We start from the raw sequence: 23956 nt of genomic DNA, 5'->3' as shown, positions 1-23956 counted from the left end.
AAGATGCAAGCTGACGCTGTTATTTGGTTCAAATACACATGCTCTTCGAATTTGACTTAAAATGGCAATATGCAAGCACGCATGCATCATCAGCTCTTTAAAATGGAGCTTACGTCTGATGCTGGGCGTGCAAGCATTGACAATCAAAAAAACGTATAGAGTAACTACAAGACAGCAAGTAATAAACCTTAGTGCAAAGGACTTCGTGACCTTCTCTTCGACTGAACGACTCAAAGAGATCTTTTAAATATTTTAACGAAAACGACTGTAGCGAAACATTTTTATTAATGCAGTCATCTTTTTTTCTACCAAACATGCAAAAGAAGATGTCAATAAACCAGACGTCTTTTTGAACAATATACTGTGGATGGATGATAGAAAAATTGAGTTATTTTCACACAATCATAAACGCTACGAATGGGGAAAGAAAAACGAAGCTTCTAAGGAAAACTGAATTCAAACTGTAATAACTGATTTCCATTCAGTGCAAATTGTCGCGCGATCGACTTTTTGCCATCACATTCTTTTAAATTGCGTGCAGCAGAGAGCTTATAATTGAAAAGAAAGTGATCTCAACTAGTCGATCGCGCAACAATAAACGACTTGCATTATTACTTCACATAAGTAGTATAGTACATGGGGGTTCTAGCGCACGAAAAGTGCGCTATAATCCCCCATGTACTATACTACATATAACCTTGGGTAAAAACTATTTTTATAACAGCTTAAAATAAGACCATGGTTCAAAGACGTCCCTCTGGTAAAAAGGTCATGTAAAAAAGCTGTGTAAAAAATTGTTTGTTTCAATATAGTAGTAAAAACTTTCTTTACAAACAAATGTTAAGAAAGCATCGGTTCGGAGGCGATCCGGCAGCGCAAATTTTAGCGTAGCTAAAATTGAGCAGGATGGGATCGCCGAGAATTCATGCGAGCCTGGTGGGTAAAAATTCTAGCTTTAGCTAGAATTTTCGGCTCCTCCCGTGGTGTCCGAAGGACGACAGAGGCTTAAGAAATGCTCTTTAAAACTATCTTTACAAACAAATATTAAGAAAGCATTGGTTTTGAGGGGCTCGGCAGCGCAGATCACGAAGTGATCGAGCAGGGATGGAGCCCCGAAATTCTAGGCGACGATGGGAAAATTTTTCACGAAGTGAAAAATTGGGGTCGCCTCCCATTGGATTCGAAGAATATTCGAAGAATATTCGAGAATAACAGAGGCTTAAGAAATGCTCTTCAAAAAACCGTCTTTAATAATCAAGTGTTAATAATCAAGTGTTAACAAGACCCTGTCAGCGCGTGTCTTAGTGCATGTTTTCAACAATGGTTGTTTAATGTAATCAGCACATTTCATCAGCGCATGTATAATAATACAATGTTGTACAAAATATGGAATCTATATGTTTTTTTAATTTGTCTGTCAAGCGAGTGTCATATAATTTTTGTTAAAAGTGTTTTTAATAATTGTTTCAGGATTTTGAATCTTTTTGTATATCGCTTTTGTATTAATTACTTATTACAAACAGTTTATGTAGTCAAACATGAGGATTATTCTTCATCTTAAGTTTTAGCTTGATAGTTATTTTTAATAAATTTTTTTAATTTTTCGATTTCATCATTTACAAATTTTTTAGTTGATAGAATATTATCTTCTATAGTAGCCCTAAAATTTTGTGAAAAACCATTAGATGACATAGATAATGTAGATTGATGTTGTGAATAAACTTGAATTTTGGTTAATCCATTAAATGCTGCCAGCCATTTTCTTTTCCATTCATCATAACCTAGTGAAACTGAAGATTTTGTTGGTTCAATAATTAATAAAATATTATTATCTTTATCATCAACACAGTATACGTGATATAAATCTAGTAATGCATTAACTATCTTTTTTTCATTATCATTTGTTACTTTAATGATAAATTTTTTTTTAATCTTATCTACCATAATATCTAATTTAATTGTTTTAGAGTTATCAGATGGATTTATTAATAAAAATATAAATTCAATAAATTTAAATTTTTTAAAATAAATTCTGATAATATTTTGTCGGGTATTAAAATTTTTATAATTTAATTGATTGCTATGGTGTACTACTTTACCATTTACTCTGCTATCAATCTCATTCTTTGTATAATAGTTAGTTAAATTAGAAGTCAAAGCATACTTACCATCAGCTTGTGTTTTAGTATAATAGTTATTTAAATTAGAAGTCAAAGCATACTTACCATCAGCTTGTGTTTTAGTATAATAGTTATTTAAATTAGAAGTCAAAGCATACTTACCATCAGCTTGTGTTTTAGTATAATAGTTATTTAAATTAGAAGTCAAAGCATACTTACCATCAGCTTGTGTTTTAGTATAATAGTTATTTAAATTAGAAGTCAAAGCATACTTACCATCAGCTTGTGTTTTAGTATAGTAGTCATTAAATTTACCATCAGCTTGTGTTTTAGTATAATAGTTATTTAAATTAGAAGTCAAAGCATACTTACCATCTGTTTCAGTCTTTGTGTAATATTTATTTAAATTAGCAGTCAAAGAATACCTACCATCTGTTTCACTCTTTGTATAGAATTTGGATAAATCATAAGTCAAAGCATACTTGGAATTTGATTCATTTTTGTATAATAGTCATTAAATTTATTATTAACTTGTGTTTTAGTAAAGTGGTCATTGAATTTATTATCAACTTGAGTTTTATTATAGTAGTGGTCATTAAATTTATTATCAACTTGAGTTTTATTATAGTGGTCATTAAATTTATTATTAACTTGAGTTTTAGTGTAGTAGTTATCTGATAGATGTGTTTTATCTACAGGTCCTTGTATATTTACATTAATATCTGTTTTATCATGCCCATAAAATAAGCTCATTTATATTATTCCTCAGATTTTATATCCGGTTTATTATTTTTATGTTCGTAAACATGTTTAACGGTTGTTATAACACCTGATAAAAAACCTAGAAAAGGTAATAGGGGTGATATTTTTTCTACTAAACTATAAACATCTCGTTTTAAAAGGTCGTCTGATTTAAGCTGTTTTGTTAATTCTTTTGAGTCTTCAATAGCATCAAACCCTTTTAATATATCTGAAAATTTTGATATAACTAAATCAGTTAAAAACTCATTAGCTTTTTGTAATCGTTTTTTCTCGTATTCAATGTATAATTTATCAATAATTTTTTGACTAGCTTTTTTAATGTAAGCAACTGACTTGTCTAAATCACCATCTTCAGCTAGTTTAAGTAGTTGATCTCTTTTATTAAAACCCTCTTGCGGTTTATCTTGTATATTATCATCACATACAGCATCTTTGATAGTATCATTTGCGGAATCAATCTCATTAATTATATCATCAATTGTTTCAGGCTCTTTACGCTTTGGCATATATATTAACACATGTTTTATTGCGGAATAACAATTTTCCATTGGTATGGATATATTAGTTGAATAAATAGATGAGCAAATTTATTATTTTTCAATTTTTTGGTTATTTCTTCTATATCATCTTTCTCAACACCATAAAGATAATCATCAAATATTGTTTTCATATTATTGCGGTTTGTATTATAAAATGCAACTAAATAACTTATATTTTCACGATAAGGTTTGGCAATACTTGTCAATTGCTGTGTAACCACAATAGTAGAAAGTTCATAGTGACGAGCACTAAATGCTAAACGAACTAATTCAGAAGTCCTATTTTTAACATCTAAACAACTCGCACAGTCATCAAGTATAATAAGACTGTTTGTACCTTTATATACATCACTAACATATTTTAAAACAATATCTACCTGATCTTGGTCACATTCGACCTTAATTAAATCAGAATCATTTATATATTTCCATTCTTGATAGGTTTTATTATATGATAGCGTTGGACATAATAAAATAATATAATCAAAATGTCTATTAAAGTTTTCTTCTATCAATTTGAGAAGGTAATGACTCTTACCACAGTTCGTCATGCCTACAATAATCATATTAAAGGGTGTGTTCATTTATATATTACTGGTTATTTAGTATTGAATACTTTGTAAATCATTATTAACAAATTGAACAAGAGCATCACTAATAACATAAATGTAACAGTTTAAATCTTTTGTATATACTCTCTTTTTAATTTCTAGTAGAACGCCATTTTGAGTATTAATGATTTTTTTACCATTACCAGCAATATTTTTTTCTTGAAAGGTGCGTAGATCGATAACTAATGCAAATTTATCATTATAGAATTTTTCAATTGTCATGAAGCAATCTATTGGGTTAGTTTTATCAAAAAACCGTTTTGCTTCTTCATAAAATACTTTTTTATCCATACCTTGAGCGAAAATACAATTTGGTAAACCTTCAATAGTGATTTTAACTGAATCGATATTGGGATATATAAAATTTTCACTATCACTAACTGAATTTTCTGTGAATAGTAGTACAATGCCTTTCATACTTTTACGTGGTACGTTGACATTAACATTCTGTAATGTACTTGACTTATCCCATTTTTCTTTTTAAGAGGGTTATATGATGGTAAAATAGGCTTCTTCCTATAGAATATAGATTTGTTATCTCATCTGCAATTTCTTGATTTTCAATAGTTTCATATTCTAGCTGAATATTTTCTAATTCATAATCACCGATACTTTGACCACTTTGAGGAATAAGTATTTGATCACTTGGTGGTAATGTTATTATGTATTGAAAGTTATTATTCATATTAAAGGGCAATACAGACCATGATCTTTAAGAATATTATCAATATTAATTTTTGCCTTGTACCATAAATATCATACATTAATTTATCTGATACTTTTCTGAACTTCCACTTGTTGCAGAACTATCATCTTTGGAAATAAGTTTTCTAAGATTTTCGTTAGCTATTCCATATTCAATAAGGCTTTGTCGATCACTTTTAGGCAACCACAGGTCTTTGTATACACTTATAATATTATGTTCACAACAATCGTAAAGAGTCTCTCCTGCCACTTTAATTTGTAGTCTATGCTGTAAAATCTTACTGAGATTATTTAGAAAGTGACTTTTTGTATTACTGATTTTAAGATCAAATGATAGATTAAGCGAACCAGGAACTAAACAACTATTTGATTTTAATTTAGGCACATTAACATAGATTTGTTCATTAGGTTTAACACTATTAGGATTAAAGGTTATACTATAAAAAGTACGGGTACCTTTAATTTTTGTCATATTAATTCTTTTAAAATTAGGTAAAAGCTCTTCTTGTAATCTGTTCATATATATATTAAAACATATTTTATTTTCTTCTTTGTTTATACTGGTCATATATTAACAAAGCAGCAATAGCTAAAACCCATAGATTAGAAGCTACCCATGCTAGACCTTTAGCTCCCCAAGATATAGCCTGAGCGATAATATTCAATAATGGTCCTAACAATGGCCATAATTTTTTACCTAGATTTACTAAAGCCTTAGAAAATTTACTAGTAGATTGAGCACCTTGCAGGATTGCTTTTCTAGCTCCTATGACAATGGTTGTAATTATACCAGCCACAGATATAGCTAAAGCTGATAAACCTGGTATATTTTCTTTTACCCATTCTTTAAACCGCTGTAATCTAGTAATGTCTTCTTCTTGTTTCTCTAGTACATCCTCTTTTTCTAATTGCTCTTCTTCTTCTCTAATTATAGTTTCTAATTCTTCGGCTCTTTCTTGTAAATTAGTTAATTCATCAATATTGTTGTCAATACCATTTTCATTTTCATTTTCTATTTCATCTATTCTAACTTGAGTTTTGTTTAGCTCTTCAGCAAAGTGATTTATTTGTGCTTTTATGAATTGCGGGCGTGTTCTTTTATCGATTGTTCCAGATGGAGTCATAACACCTATATGTTCTCTAAGTTCTTCATTAGTTATTTGATTGAAATTATCTGTATATTGATTATTTAAATCAACCATAGGCATACTTTTTTCAGTTTTTATAAATTCATATTGCAAATTAATAATTCTATTAATTTCGTTTTTAAATTGTTTAACAGCTTCTTCTGATTTTTTTGTTTTATTGTATTGTAGTACTCCATTACTATTACGTTGTAAAACAATTCTTTCAGCACCTCGATTATTTCTTGTATTTAATGGTTTGTAAGTAATATTATTTATATCAGTTTTACCTAAATTTAATCTAAAATTTAAACCTTCATCATATGCCGTACCTTTTAGGTGATTAAATCTAAACTCTGTTTTATATTTATTTTTATATTTATAATGTTTTGTAATGAACTTTTCAACAGCAAAAGAAACTTCATTTTCAGGTCTATTAATATTTGTATAAACAGGAGTTGAAGTAGGGACATTAGGAATAGTATTAGGTATTGTTATTGTTATACCATCATTATCAGTAATAAATAATTTATCATCATTATCATTAATAAATGATGTTTCAGCAATATCTTCATTATCATCGTTATTATCTTCTTGTTTATTATCTTCTAATTCAATATAATCAAAACCTCCTTCTGCCATATATAGATTACTCTATATTTTGTATTTCACTTTCAAGGATCCAGCTATTATGTTTATTATCATAACCTAACCATTTAACTAAAACCATCTTTTTACCTTTAACCTTCTTACGTTTTAATATCTTTTCAACTCTATAAACATCATCTTTCTTATTTACAACTGATAGTTCCTCTTCATAAAATTTACCAATTATAGGCTCTCCTTCTACATCTTCTATCTCATATAATTTCGGATCTCCTCTAATAACTTTAGTCACTTTAAACAACTCTTCTGTAAAATTTGCTTCATAGCCTTTCGTAAATATAGATTTATACTTTGATATTCTAACCATATCACCAATTTTAATCTTAGGTAATGGTAAATAAGCAACTTCATGACCGTATAATGTATTCCATACTTCATCTTCATTATGTTTATTAACATCTTTAGGCTTCATTAAGATTGTACTGTGTTTTGTATTGTTATAATTATATACTAAATAATCTAATATATCAATCCATTTATATGTTCCTTTACTATAAAAATATTTCCACATAGATGTTTTAAGTGTTCTGTTAAATCGTTCAACAATAGCGGCCTTTTTATCATTTTTAGTAGAGAAGTACTTAATTTTATGTTTCTCTAATAATGATTTGACACCTAAATTATAAAATTCTTTACCATAATCAAATTGAGCTAGTTTCGGGTAATCATTAAATCTATCTTTAAATTGACTTAATAGTTTTGCAACAGCTTTTGTCATATTATTTGTGTCTTTCCTATAAACAGGGATAGCAAATGCATATCTACTTAATATTTCAATAGCTGTTAATATCCAATAATAACCATTGTTTTTATACTTATAAGAACCCATATCAACTAAATCCATTTGTATTTGTTCACCAAGATAGTTTACTCTTGTTTGCCTAAATTTATGTCTCCTAATAATAGGTTTATATCTAGTGTATGTATCTTGAGATATTAACCATTCTTTAACTTGTTTTCTACTAACATCTATACCTTCTTCTAATGCTTTCTGATTCAGTCGTTCTGCTGATTGATACCCTGTTTTCGGATCATAATAAATATCTCTTAAACTTTGCTCAATTTTAATGTCTTCATCCATTTAAATTAACTTACTCAAGATAACATTCAAGTAGAATACTACCTACATTCAAAGGGGTTCCATACTGATCTAATATATTAAATATTAGCTCGTTAAAGGCTCCTTTTATAATTGTAACTTTAGATTCAATATCGTTGTATTCGTAAACAGTACCAAATAATGACTGAATTGTTATTACTGGTAAAGTTAAAGCTATATTACTTTTTTTTCCTTCAGGGTTATAATTATAACTTGAATTTACAATATTAGAAGAAATTTGAATATAGTTTAATCCTCTGTTTATATCCACTTTAGAAACACCATTTTGTACGATACCTTTTTTCATAGTTTTTATAGTATCATTAAAGCCTAACATTTTAATAAGAGTATCAGACAATACTAATATCTCATCATTATTATTAGTTATTTTACAAGTTCCGTTGTTTTCTACCATCTCAAGCTTTACGTTAACAGACTCAAGAAACGTTTTAAGCATTTTAAAAGTCCAGTAACCAGAAGATAAATTATATTTTGTTGCGCCTATTGTAAAAGCTAAAGTATTATTTAATTTAACATTTTTATATTCCCAATACACATAAGCTTTTTTAATATATAAATATGAATAGTTAATTGTTACTATACTTTCTTGTAAGTTAATTTTTTACTATCTCCGTCAATAAAAACAGTAAACTTCATATATAATATAGCTTATATTATATGTCAGATAAACAAATAAAAGAAAATGCTATAAAATTAGGTGATGATGATTCAAAAAATGTACAAGCATGGCCTAAAATATATTTAGAAACAACTAAAACGCCTTCGTTTTCAAATCTTGTGGCAGCAATAAATGGAGATGAAGGTCATTACCAGGATTTTTTCGATCATATGCTGCATAGGTGGTCATCAAAGTTTATTGTAAAACCTACATTTCAAAGACCGGTAAATGTTGATATCTGTAACTTCAGATTGTATGTCACAGAGAATGATTATTTTATGAGTAATTTACCACCTATAACAGCCACGTGGTCAAGTGAAATTAAAAGTAAAAAAGAACAGTCGACTGGTATAAGATACAATATTAAAAATCATTTAAATTATAAACAAGAAGCATACTATGCTATGATTTGTGGGGCTTATGTGGCTTCGTTTCTATCTGGTATTGGGCTTAATCATTTAAATTTTGATAAAAGCAGAATTATACAAAGCCTTGTTAAATACCATTTATATTATCAGATTAAAAAATTTATGAAGCACCCATCGTTATTAGATAAATATAACTTTACGGAATTGAAAAAGCATGTACCTTATAAAGGTATTTTAAAATTTGATAAAAACAATGATGGTTATTATGTTAATTTTCAATATTCGACTACTGATTATCGTAGCTTCATTGCATATCATTCGGAAGGTATTACATTAGTCGGAAAAATTCTTTTGCAAGAGAGTATTGAAAGCTTTGTTTATACAATTCTTGGAGCTCAAGCAAATACAAGATGGTCAATAGTTAATCATGGAGCTAAGAGCATGCAAACACAAAAAGTTTTTAGGAAATTATTAGAGGATACTATAGTACAGAATGATACAACTGTATTTATATCTAACATGAGGAAAGCTATAAAAGACACGAATGTTATTTTGAATATGGCAATCAGCCCTGGTATGATTTTAATACCAAGCCGTATGATAATATTAAATAAAAAGATTAATGGGTATAATAATATTTTAACATTAGCTGATAAAAATATGAAATTCGGTATTAATTCTAAAATAAATTATTATGGAGTTAAAAAGGAAGAACTGAAAAAAGTACATCAAGATACACCCTCACAACACTTAGATACTCTAGATGAAGTTCATAAAAAACCAGTAGTACATAAACATACAAAAATGATAGTAAATAATCCTCATCAAACAGATATGATTGCTTTACTCGGTATATCAACGCTATCATCATTCATATTAGTTAAATATGTTTTATAATATAATATGAAGAAAGTTCTAGATTTTAATCATATTTCAAGTGAGTTGAGTCAAGATGAATTTGAAAAGCTGAAAAAGTTGTATTTGTACTATCATAAAATGTATACTTGTTATAAATGGAAGTATAATAAATTAAAGAAAATTAGACTATCATTAAACATGGGAAGTATTGTTCTAGTCTCGACTGCTGGTATTGTAGGTAGTATAACAGTCAACCCTATAGTTATAGCCACCCTGAGTGGCTTAGGGGCTTTAATTCAAGGTTATATGGTTAAGAGTAAAATTAACAATAACTTAGAAATGTGTAAATTTGCATATACGTCATATGAAAAAATACTTATGGATATAAGATCATATTTAAGAGGATTACCTTATGATGAAGTGATATTTTTATCAGACATAAAAGTTATAGATGATATTATAATTGACAATTGCACTACTATAGATAGTATGGTGAGTAAATATAACAAAAAATATAAAGATCTGTGAGTTATCTGTAAGTTATCTATAAGATTATCTGTGAGTTATCTGTGAGTTATCTATAAGTTATTTGTGAATAAAATCTACAGTATTATATAACATGTCTGAAGAAAACCTAAAAATTACTACAGTTAAAAAAGAAAAAGACCCTATTAGAGTTGAAGCTGGTAAACGCTTAGCTGCTATATCGAAAGTTGCTAAAGAAAAAAAGATGCGAGATAGGATTGAATTAGAAAATAAAAAGGAAATTGAGGATAATAGCTGGAATATTAATTATGGATTCTTATTTGGAACTATTGGAGTATTAACTGCTATTGCTAGTCTCTATTATACAAGAAAAAATGATAAAAGACAGGAAAAATTAACAAACGATAAAGCAAAAGAAGAAACAACTAGTGAAAAACATGTTTTGATACAAAAAAATAAAAAATATAATTTAGACTCATTTGAATAAAATATTTCCTATTATATATGAGTAATACTATGACTAAGAAACAATTTATGAATGAAGCTTTTGATGCAGTGCTTGTGACAACAACTGCTGTAGGTCTTTCTATGGTGTCTAAAAAACTACTAGGTCAAAAATTAACAGATACTGATAATATTAAAGATTTTACAAAACTAGCTATTGCTATTACAACATCAACAATGCTAGTCAAATATGCTCAAGACAAAAAATGGGTCCCTGAAAATCCATTTAAATCTGCATAAATATATATGACAAGTGTTATTACTAGTGGATTAACAACTTCTATAGGAGCGGTTATTAACGGCCTAGGATTTAGTCTAGCAGGCTGGCTATTTCATAAACTTGATAAAAATGGTTACACTGAGGAAATGAAAAGATACCATGATTCTTTAGTAAAACTACAAAAGGCTAAAGAGGCATTCTATGAAAATGAAGTCAAGCAGCATGATAAAATACAACAGCTAAGACAAGAACTTCAATATGCTAATGATGATATAGAATTGACAAACAAAGCTTTAGATGCGCTTAGAAAAGTAAAAACGATACATTACAACGGGTTAACATTTCATAGAGAACCACAGTTATATGACTTTTATAAAAGATCGAAAAATATGAAAAAATATGAATCTATTACAATGGTAGGGATTGGTGTTATATCTGGATATTTATTATATAAAATTACTTAAAAAATAAAATATATAGTATTAGTATATATGTATTGTAATGAATTTGTTCATAAAGAGTTAGAAGAGTTTTTCGGTTATGTAAATTGTTGCTTTTGTGATAAAAAGATATGTGATAGTTATATTAATAGATCTGCTAAAACATACTTATGTTGTGAAAATCAAGAAATTATTTCAGATAATACAAAGAATGTTTGTAAGAACTGTGGTTCTGTTCACTCATATAAGATAGTTAATGAATGGATACCAGATATTTGGAAATGTCAAAAATCAGTTCATTCAAGGAGAAAATGGTTTTATAATAAAATTAAATTGTGTGTAACTTTTGAATATGTTGAGATGATTACAAATAATTTTATAAAAGTTGTTAGTACTATGATTAAACATAAGTTGATACAGAAAAAGAATATTAGCATGTATAACTATTATATAATACGTTTAGCTAGTAGGATTGGTATACCATTAAAACACCCTATTAGAGATATGAAAAATAGTAAGACAAAAAGAGTTTTTGATGATAGATTATTCGGTGAAGTATATAAAATCCTTGAGTGGGATAAAGACATCAACTGTACTTATTATAAAAATTGGATAGAGTCAAAGAAATAAAAAATTTACTATTATATATGAATCTTAAAAATCTATTAAAAAAGATTAGAAATTTTATTCTATGTTGTAAAAAAACTAGTGCTAATATAGAAGGTGTTTTAAAGGATTTTGAAAAAACATTGTATAAAACAAAAGATAATTTAAACGCACCTTAAAAAAATAAAATATATAGTATAGTATATATGTGTTCAGATAACCTACTAAGAGGAAGGCCAATAATTTATACTAAAGAACAAATCAAACAACATAGGACATTATATATGCTCTCAAAACCATGGCATTGTAATTTATGTAATAAAACATATAGTTTAGCATATAAAACTTTGCATCTTAGAACTAAAAAACATTTAAGAAATTCAAAAATTTAGGTGCGTTTAACAAAAAAAATTTAAATATATAGTAATTATATATGATAGAAAATATAAAAATAATAATGAAATTCTTAGTCTAGTGTATTTGAGACTGGCTGGGATTTTCGAATGGTTGATAAAGATTTATATTCTAAATTTAGTTTTTATATACATAGATTCTTTACCAACAAAATTATTACATTATCCACCTGATTCTACAGGATATAAAAAATGTAAAGATCTCCCAACATTTATACATACACTAATTACAAAAGCAAATAAACGTCAATTAAAATTAGTTGAACATCATAAACATTTAAGGTTATTAATATTTAAAACTAATGATCATAAACAAGAACTTCACTACTATTATAATACAACAGTACAAGAAGCTCTTGATAATAAAATTATTAGAGAAAAATTAAACAAAGTGATCTGGATACATGAGAAGGGTTTCAATCCATGGGAGGTCGGTCTAAGACCGGTATGTTACCTAATACAATAAAACTGAAGCTAAGTTAAGAGAATATTTACAAAATATTTAAAAACACTCAAAAGTTAAATAGATTAATTTAATTATTTTATAAAAGTTTTAAATATAGATTTATTTCTATAATTAAAATTAGTGCGTTTAAAAAATAAAAATAAAATATATAGTATATATATGAATAAAGATAAAACAAAACATATAGTACTTAAAGACAAACCTATTTTATATAGTATGCCTAATATGAATAGAGATGAACTTCAAAATTTGACTAAAGACGATTTAATTAATTTAATATTAAATCAAAAGCCGTGGGTTGAAGTTAATAATACTTCAATTTCCAAACCAGTACAAAAAGTACTATCACAATCCAATATCAAAAAAATGAATGTAAAACAGTTAAAAATTATTGCTAAAGAAAACAAGGTTAAAGGTTATTATAAACTTAGAAAAAACGAATTAATCAAAAAAATGAATGTAAAACAGTTAAAAATTATTGCTAAAGAAAACAAGGTTAAAGGTTATTATAAACTTAGAAAAAACGAATTAATCAAAGTATTAACACCAGTCCCCAAACCAAGAAAGAGTGTAAAAGAGATTGTTAAAGAGTATGAGAACAATACACAGATGCTATCAGATAAAAATAAAAAACCAATACCAACACCAAGAGTTAAAATAAGAGAAATAAACAATGCTATAAAAGGATACACTAAATCATATGAAATAAGCATTATTAACAATAAAGCACCATTAATACAAATGCAAAGCACAAGAAAGTATCTTACATATTATATTAAAGAAATATTAACAACAATGAAAGGATTAAAATTTGTTGAAACTCTTAAGGTAATATTTGAAAAATTTGAAATAAAAGATGGTGGTACAGCTGGTTTTTTAACAAAAGTTGCTTATTTTAACAGTCAAGCTTTAACAATTACAAATAATGAAAATATTACTGAATCACTACAAATTTCAAAACAAAATATATTAAACAAGATTGATAAATTTACACAAGAAGGTTCTGGATGGGTTATTCGCTCTATAGATAATCATTATCTTAATGTTGTTAAATACAAGCCATTACAAGGGTCTTCATACATTAATTTACCTCAAGAACTTAAAACCCTAATAAAGGTTTGATAAATATCAAAACCATGATAATGAATGTTTTAGGTGGTGCCATATTAGACATATTAACCCACAAAATAAAGACACATAGAATTAAAAATCTGATAAAGAATATATTGAAAAGCTTAATTATGAAGGGTTGATTTTCCAGTGACTGTTAAACATTATAATAAAATCGAAAAGCAAAACAAAATTAACATTAATGTCTTCGGTTATGAAGATAAACAACCATATCCATTATTCATATCAAAAGAACAATTTGAAGACCATATAGAACTACTATTGATAACTGATAATGAAAACAAACATTATGTATTAATAAAAGATTTTAATAAATTTATGTACAATCAAACAAAGCATAAAGGAAAACACTTTTGTATGCGCTGTCTTCAATGTTTTAGTTCTGAAAAAATATTAAATAACCATATAGAAAACTGTATATTAATAAATGGTATACAATCAATAAAAATGCCTGATAAAAATAATAACATACTTAAATTCAACAACTATCATAAGCAACAACCAGTACCATTTGTTATATATGCAGACTTTGAGGCTATTACAGAAAAGATATCTGGTTGTCAACAAGATAATGGTAACTCATATACTGAAGCCTACCAGAAGCACACTGACTGTGGTTATGGGTATAAAGTTGTTTGTTGTTATGATGATCAATTTACTAAACAAATTCAACTATATAGAGGTGAAAAAAGTTGTTATAAATTTATGGAAGCTATGTTAAAAGAAGTTAAATATTGTAAAAATATTATGAAAACCCACTTTAATAAACCATTAAAAATGACCACTGATGATGAAGAAGAATTTAAAAAAGCTGATGAATGTCATATTTGTAACAAAAAATATACTAACAAAGATATTAGAGTTCGAGACCATTGTCATATCACTGGAAAATATAGAGGCTCAGCACATCAAGATTGTAATTTAAAACTTAGAATATACCCTGATAAATTAAAAATACCAGTAATATTTCACAACCTGCGTGGGTATGACAGTCACTTCATAATGCAAGAGATCGGATCTATTGTTAATAAGCATACATACAAAAACAAAAAAGGAGAAGATATTCAGATGAATATAAATGCTATACCTAATAATATGGAAAAGTATATGGCTTTTATGTTAGGTAACCATTTAACATTTCTTGATAGTTTTCAATTTATGAGCTCTAGTCTTGAAAAGCTTGTTAGTAATTTACCTAAAGAATCATTTAAATATACCTCTAATCAGTTTAAAGGTGAAAAACTTAATTTAATGACTAAAAAAGGTATATACCCATATGATTATATGGATAGCTTTGAAAAGTTTGATGAGGGGTTTCCTTCAAAAAAAGACTTTTATAGTATTCTTACTGATGAGAATATCTCAGATGATTCTTATAACCATGCACAGAAAGTGTGGAATACATTCAATCTCAAAAACATGGGTGATTACCACGACTTATATCTGAAATCTGATGTTTTGTTATTATCTGATGTATTTGAAAACTTTCGAAAAACATGCTTAGAATACTATAATTTAGACCCATGCCACTATTTTACTAGTCCTGGTCTTTCATGGGATGCTATGTTGAAGATGACAGATATTAAATTAGAACTAATGACTGATATTGACATGTTTCAATTCATCGAAAAGGGTATGAGAGGAGGTGTTTCTTATATTTCTAACCGATATGGTAAGGCAAATAACAAGTATATGAAAACATTTGATAAGAATAAACCCTCAAAATATATAATGTATCTTGACGCTAATAATTTATATGGATGGGCTATGTCACAATACTTACCTACTGGTGGTTTCAAATGGTTAACTGAGAAACAGATTAACAACATAAACCTTGCTAAATATCAAGTATATAATAAAAAAGGTTTAATTTTAGAAGTTGATTTAGAATACCCTGAAGAACTACATGATTTACATAACAATTATCCTGTTGCACCAGAAAAAGTTAAAGTAACTAGTGATATGTTGTCAAAATATTGTAAGACAATTGCTTCTAATTACAATATATCAACGGGTTTAGTTTCAAAATTAATACCTACATTACAAAATAAGTACAAGTATGTGCTACATTATAGAAATCTTCAATTATACTTAGATCTCGGGTTAAAGTTAACTAAAGTCCACCGAGTACTTGAATTTAATCAATCTCCATGGTTGAAAAAATACATAGACTTTAATACTCAAAAAAGAACTAATGCAAAAAATCCTTTTGAAAAAGACTTCTTCAAACTCATGAATAATTCAGTATTCGGTAAAACGATGGAGAACCTTCGTAAACGAGTAGATGTTAGACTAGTAACTAATAAAGATAAATTATTAAAATTAGCTTCAAAACCTACTTATGTAAGTAGTAAAATCTTCAATGAGAACCTTGTGGCTGTACATAAGATCAAAGAAACACTAACCCTTAACAGGCCGGCATATGTGGGAATGTGTATCTTAGATTTATCTAAAGTATTAATGTATGATTTTCATTACAATTATATCAAGAATAAATATGGTGATAAAGCTAAACTTCTTTTCACAGACACAGATAGTCTAACATATGAAATCGAAACTGAAGATGTCTATAAAGATTTTTGGGTTGATAAAGATAAATTTGATTTTAGTGATTACCCAGAATACCATAAATATCATGATAAAACTAATAAAAAAGTTATTGGTAAAATGAAAGATGAAGCTGCTGGAATAGTAGTTAAAGAATTTGTTGGTTTAAGAAGTAAGATGTATAGTTATATTAAAGACAATAATAAAGGAGATAAAAAAGCTAAAGGAATTAAGAAAAATATTATTAAAAATAAAATAAAACATGAAGACTATAAACAAACACTATTTGAAAATAAACAAATACATCATACAATGAAAACTATTAGAAGTGTAAACCATCAACTTAGTAGTTATGAAATTAATAAAGTATCACTTAGCTGTTTTGATGATAAACGGTATATATTAGATGATGGTATAACTACTAGAGCTTATGGTCATTATTTAAATGATAATTAAAACTTATTTTAATATACAGTTATAATGTGTAGTAAGCATGTAGCGTGGGCCTCTGTTAGAGTAAAATCATACATACCTGCTCCTCATGTTTGACTACATAAACTGTTTGTAATAAGTAATTAATACAAAAGCGATATACAAAAAGATTCAAAATCCTGAAACAATTATTAAAAACACTTTTAACAAAAATTATATGACACTCGCTTGACAGACAAATTAAAAAAACATATAGATTCCATATTTTGTACAACATTGTATTATTATACATGCGCTGATGAAATGTGCTGATTACATTAAACAACCATTGTTGAAAAACATGCACTAAGACACGCGCCTGACAGGGTCTTGTTAACACTTGATTATTAACACTTGATTATTAAAGACGGTTTTTTGAAGAGCATTTCTTAAGCCTCTGTTATTCTCGAATATTCTTCGAATATTCTTCGAATCCAATGGGAGGCGACCCCAATTTTTCACTTCGTGAAAAATTTTCCCATCGTCGCCTAGAATTTTCGGGGGCTCCATCCCCTGCTCGATCACTTCGTGATCTGCGCTGCCGAGCCCCCTCAAAACCAATGCTTTCTTAATATTTGTTTGTAAAGATAGTTTTTAAAGAGCATTTCTTAAGCCTCTGTCGTCCTTCGGACACCACGGGAGCGAGCCGAAAATTCTAGCTAAAGCTAGAATTTTTTACCCACCAGGCTCGCATGAATTCTCGGCGATCCCATCCCCCTGCTCAATTTTAGCTACGCTAAAATTTGCGCTGCCGGATCGCCTCCGAACCGATGCTTTCTTAACATTTGTTTGTAAAGAAAGTTTTTACTACTATATTGAAACAAACAATTTTTTACACAGCTTTTTTACATGACCTTTTTACCAGAGGGACGTCTTTGAACCATGGTCTTATTTTAAGCTGTTATAAAAATAGTTTTTACCCAAGGTTATATGTAGTATAGTACATGGGGGATTATAGCGCACTTTTCGTGCGCTAGAACCCCCATGTACTATACTACTCACATAGCACGTAGCGCGCGTAGCATTTTGGTCTTAGTAGTCAGGCACAGTCGCGCATGAAAATATTGCAATATGGCCACAAGCGAAAGTGAGTTTACTGCTGTTCTTAGTCGCGTTTCTGAGTCAAGAAGTACGACTGAAGGCCCTAGTTTCTTTAACAACTCTTGCTCGGGTCTTCAGGAGACTTCAAGCTCAGAAAGTGGCGGAAAATCTATGCTAGACGATGTATCGTCAACAAAACAGAAAGGGGGTGCTCGTGTATTTACATTTTGTGTACCTGGCTGCTTTTCAAACAACAAAAGAAACCCTGAGCTTTTCAAACAACAAAAGAAACCCTGAGCTTTCCTTTTACAATTTTCCTGGAGGTAAAAACACGAAGTCTCTAGATCTTCAAAAGAAATGGACCAATCTTATTTCTCGCAAGGATTTTATTCCAACGACCGGCCACGGAGTGTGTCCTCTACACTTCTCAGGCGGACGTAAGATGTAATGAAACCGATTGCGAACTATTGCTACTATAGTCCGGGGCTGAAACGCTGTTTTTAAAGGTACCTCGACAAAAATACTAAGTGCAACTTTTTTCCAGAAATGTGTTCAGGGACCATATGAAAGTATTTTAGGACATGTTGCCACTTCCCAAACCCTTGGCAAGTCCTAGATATTGACCTTCTGTAAAAATCACCAATATATGATAAATCGCACATATTATGAACCGATGTTTCAAAATGTTTGATTAGAATACTATCCTGAAAGTAATTTACGGGATTCTGGTCAAAGTTTTTTTAAGTTCTACAAGCACCTGAACATTCTTAAATGAAGTATAAATAATTTTATTAAAAATCAGGTCATTATTTCACCTGAAATGGCTTACAAGAGAATGAGTATGACACTTAAAATTTTTTGTTGTCAAGCTTTTATAAAATGTATTTTATGATATATTTGTTAATAGATTTCCAGACAGCAACAAAACTATTATTCTGATTTGAGATAATAAATTAACGAATCAATATTTACATTTATGCTAATAATAAATTAGTTGGTTTTATTTAAAATATCAGTTAAAAGGTTAAAAGGTTTGAGAAATTTATCGATAACATTTTTTTATTGATAATTCTGCGTTAGTTCACATCTTTGTTTTTTAACTTTGTCTTTTACAATATCTTCTTTTTTTACATTCTTTTTGTGTTCTTTTAGTACAATAAAATAATAATTATGAACGAATAAAAAAAATTACAAAATGGATGGTGCTCCACAGGAAAACTTATGCATCTTTAAACACATACTGGAGTGTTCGATTACTTGTGAATTATCGGAAGATTGTCTTTCAGAAGCTCGGAAAGAGAAAGTGGTTCAATGTAGTATCAGGCGAAAAGACAATTTACATGCGGGACTAGATTTAAGTAGTATTCGTTATCACAAAAACTGCTACCTTACCTATACATCTAATGACCACATTAACAGATATTTAAAACGAACTCATTCAGAAGAAGCAGGTACGTCTGACGTAAAGCGAAGTAGAAGATTGTCAACTGAGAAATTTTATTTCAAACAAAACTGTATTATATGTGGTGAATATTGTAACGTTATCAAAGACAAAAAACATCCAGATCGATGGAAGAAAAACAAGGGATTCCTATGTAGAACAGCTGACAGAGGAAAAGGAAAGTTATCATTTAAAGAAACACTGCTGAAGGTAAATGACAATGTCCAAGCTTTGTCTAGGGAGACTTTTTTAATCCAAATCTAAAAGTTGGGGGTCACAATTTTCCATGTTTTTAAAAATTTTATGCTCATAGTAATGTACTCATATTTACATGAAAACAATGAAATTGGGGAAAAAGAATATTTCGACAACTACTAGAGGTAGAAGGAGCGAAGAGGGTAGTGAATTTCTTTTAGAAAATGGAGATAAAATCAACCCAGGAGGATACTGGTCAGAAAAATTTGACTGCAAAGAAATATTTTTTCCCTGAGGAAATAGTATCTGTATATGCAGTTCAAAATTTGCGTATGTGAATAAATTTAAATTTTTAAGGTTTTTAATGTTGTTGACCTTTTTTAGAAATGTCTGGAGCGTGGAGATGCCACTGGAGATATGGTTAGGATTAGGATTGAAGGTGCCTGTAGTGACTTACATGCTGCAGATGCCAGGTAAATCATGTTGAACATTTTGAATAATGGTTTTACCATTTATTATCTATATTTATTTATCTATATTTAATTTATCATTATTTCTTTGTATTTTTGTTAAAAATTATATATGAAATATTCATATATATTAATCCATTATCTAAACAGTATTCAGGTAAAAGGCTCTTCAAATTTTTGTTCTGTAGGTACCACGAAAAATGTCTGCAATTGTTTGAAAATCCAAAAGAGGTACAGTCTGCTCAACGTAATGACCCAGACAAATTACCTGCTGAGGAATATGCTATGCGATATGTAGCTCGATCCATTAGAAATTTACCTGATAAATTTTGGACTACAGTAGAGTTGCATAATTTGTACAAAGAAAACAGGGGAGGGGAAAATCACCGCTCAAGATTTCTAACTAAGTTGACTGCCCATATGCAAAATGAGCTTTATGTTTTTTCATCGCCTGGATTGGCAGGCATTGTTATGCTTAAAGAAAAAGCATCTTCAGTTTTTAAGATAGTCTCTGAGAACAACAACGATGACGACGATGTTTCAATGCAAAAAATTGCTAACAGGATAAAAAAAGAAATCAAAATTATGACAAAAAGAAAAACAGAATACAACGTTATCAACACAGAAAACCTTTTTGATGAATGTAGCAGCACTTTAATGACCTTTTTAGCAAAACTTTCTCCTGGCTTTGACAAAAGTTTGAATGCAGCTCTGATATGTGCAATTATAACATCTGTACTAACAAAATCATTTACTCAACTGCAGTTAGCGCTTGGTATATTGGTTCATGATAAAAAATTAATTGAACATTTACACGAATATGGGGTAACATCTACTTACCAAGAAGTTAGGAGGTACAAAATATCTGCAGCTGTAGATAGTGATGAAAGGGGCGAAGAACTTCATTCATCTGATGGCCTTGTGCAAGCAATTTCTGACAACTTTGATGCTTTCATTCATTCACAAAATGGATTAAAGGAAACTCATAGTCTTGCTACAATTATTACCCAACCACAGAGTAAGACCTCGGTAATTAGAAATCCTATTCCAAGATTAAAACAAGAAACACTAAAATCTGTAAAGATAAAAGATATTGAAATGAAATACTTCCAGGGCCAAAAAAATCCACCAATGCAAGAATCATTTTGCAAACAACAAGTTCTTTCACTAAAATTTTTATGTCATCAGAGACTAAGTCTTCAGAAAAGTCAATGTGATGATTTGTCATTTGTAAAGAAGTATCATTCAACAGAAGCATGTCCTGATTTTAATGGCTTCAACACAACACAATTACGTGAAGCTGGTGTATCACTAAAGCCAAAATCCAAGATAATATATCAACCTCTTATTGATAAAACTCCATCTGATCCATCTACAATATTAACTGCCATGTATGAAATAGAAAGAATAACTCAAAAAAGTGGACAAGCAATCACAATATTTACATTAGATCAGCAACTTTACAGAATAGTTTTAGATGTAATATGGTCAGATACTTGGAGATGGAATCATATGATACCAAGACTTGGTGGTATGCACTGGTTAATGAGCTTTGTGGGCTGTGTTGGTGTCTTGATGGAAAATAGTGGCCTTGTACCTTGGCTGCAAAGTGCTTTTGCAGGAGTTCCCAAAATGCTAATAGGCAAGAAATTTCCGATGAACGTTCGTGCATTAAGACTATTAGTCTTGGAATTGTTGAGAGGTTTCACTGATGATATAACTTCTTTTGATGAATTTGAAGAAAAGCTTGAGACTGTATCTCAAGAAAATGCCTTGGCTGAACATTGGGTGAAAAATCTTATTCGACCAGTATTTCTCATGATGCTGTTTATTCGTGCTGAGAGGGAAGGTGAATTCCCCTTACACATCTATGCTTGCAAAGAAATGCTCCCATATTTTTTCGCTGCAGGCCACATAAATTATGCAAGATATGGGCTTTGTTATCTACTAACTATGACAAAATTACCTCCAAATATTTTGGACAAATTTTTATCAGGAGAGCATGTCTTACATCACAAGCAAGGAATTTGGAACGGAATATGGTCAGACATGATGATAGAAACGACGTTTATGAAGTTTGGGAAAGGTCCCACTGGAATTATTGGGAAAACAACGAATCCAAGAACCATACAGATATGGGCAAAAAGTTAACACAGATGCAATGAAGTGCTACAAAATTTAGATGAGTTGCGGAATAAGGATGAGAAAATCATGACAACACACAAAGAAACATCTGGTAGAATTAAAAATGACCAAGTTGATCAAACGAAGTTAAAGAATTTTCTCATAACCTGTATTCACCCACTTGAGAGTAAATCCCACACTTTATCTAGCCTCTGTAATATATACACTGGTCAGATAGCAGGAAAAACTATTAATGTTAACAAAGCAGTAGACATTGGTAAAGAGCAAATGAAATCATTTCAGAGTAATTTACCTGAAGGTTTCCGGTCGAAATTAAAGAAGGAAGTTGTAACTATGAAAACTCCAAAAGAGGTGAAGAATAAAACCGCTGTGGAGGTATATAATACTGAAATTATTTTCTCAAGGGTTCTCTACTTAAATTCAGCGAATAAAATCAACATAAATGATCTTTTTTCATATGAGTTAGCACCTATACCTACCGCTTTATTTAAAGACACTGGTGAAAGTAGATACCCCACAGCTAAAGCTGATTTAAAAAATGCGTTAAAAGTAGAGGTTTCAGTGAGAAATATTAAACCAGAAGCAACACTGATTGATGGATGTGCAATGATCCATAGCGCTTTATACTGGCCAAAAGGTGGTAAAGTGTCTGATTTATTGGTTTCTTTACGATCGTATATTTTAAAGATCTTAGCTCAAACAGATGTTTATCTTCTGTTTGACAGGTACCATGATTATAGCAATAAATCAGATACCAGACAAGAAAGGTTATCTCAATTCCGACGATTTCATAACCTTAGTTCTTCAAGTCCTCTTCCAGCCAAACAGATAGCCATGAAAGTGACAGACACTAAAAAGCAATTAATTGAGATGGCGAAAGATGACTTGCTCAAGAATATTCCAAACCATTCAAACAAACTGATCATTACAGCAGAAGCTGAAACACCATATCAAGTACATTTAGGAGTTCAGACGATAAGAAATGATCTAAAGTCAAGACAGGAGGAAGCTGATGTGATTATCCCTTACCAAGTATCAGAAGCAATAGCCGATGGAAAAAAATCTGTTAAAGTAATTTGTGAAGACACTGATGTTTTTGTTTGCTTTGTCACTGTTATAACATTAAAAACTGGAACATAGATGTTTATATGACTGATTTCACATAAGGAAAAAACATTATATCAATAAACGATACAGTAAAGAAACATAAACCATTGATCCCTGAATTGTTATCTGTACATGCTCTATCTGGTTGCGACACTGTACCAATGTATTTTGGAATAGGAAAAAAGAAAGCTCTAAAAGTCGCTGCCACGTTGAAGTTATCTTTTCTTGGTGAAATAGATGCCACTGAAGATCAGTACTTATCAGAATCAAGAAAATTTATTGCTGCATGTTATAGTGCAAAATATGAGAGTTCCTCAAAAAATAGGTACATCCAACTATTATAGTAAATAATTTATTTTGAAGATAACTTATGTTTCTTTCAAAATGTAATAATAAGCCTCTAATTATTACTGTACTAATCTAAACAAATTTTGTTTCGGATTGTCTTTCTAATAAACTATAAGTTTCTGTTTCTTGCTGTAAAAAGATTAGGACGCTATTAATTTTGCTTCCATTGATGTTGAAAATAAAACTTACATCGTAAACATATAACTGAGAGCTGACTATATGTTTTAGCTTTGGTAATTATATGTTTTGATATGCTTTTTCTCCTATTTTTAACCTTAGACAGGTAATTTGGCAACGAAGAACCAAAGGAGCCAAAATAACGTCAAAACCTCCTGCTTTGAAATCCTTGCCACCAACAGATGACGTCCTTGATTTCAATATCAAACGTGCAAGA

General features: G+C 29.5%; 1 protein-coding gene and 1 long non-coding RNA gene across 2 annotated transcripts in view; one reads left to right on the top strand and one right to left on the bottom strand.

The window, feature by feature from the left end:
* The window catches only part of LOC124447430 (glucose-6-phosphate exchanger SLC37A2-like), a 125401-nt gene that overhangs the window by 73357 nt on the left and 28088 nt on the right, over window positions 1-23956 (bottom strand). The window lies entirely within an intron of this gene.
* On the top strand, window positions 632-12435 carry LOC124447436. Its single transcript, XR_006948726.1, has 3 exons — window positions 632-642; window positions 9649-9650; window positions 12323-12435. It is a non-coding gene; the product is annotated as an uncharacterized LOC124447436 (long non-coding RNA).

The sequence above is a fragment of the Xenia sp. Carnegie-2017 genome, unplaced genomic scaffold (genome assembly GCF_021976095.1).
Source record: "Xenia sp. Carnegie-2017 unplaced genomic scaffold, XeniaSp_v1 HiC_scaffold_22, whole genome shotgun sequence".
Classification (NCBI taxonomy): domain Eukaryota; kingdom Metazoa; phylum Cnidaria; class Anthozoa; order Malacalcyonacea; family Xeniidae; genus Xenia; species Xenia sp. Carnegie-2017.
The sequence above is the reverse complement of the archived record's forward strand: the minus strand, read 5'-3'. Positions and strand labels throughout refer to the sequence as shown.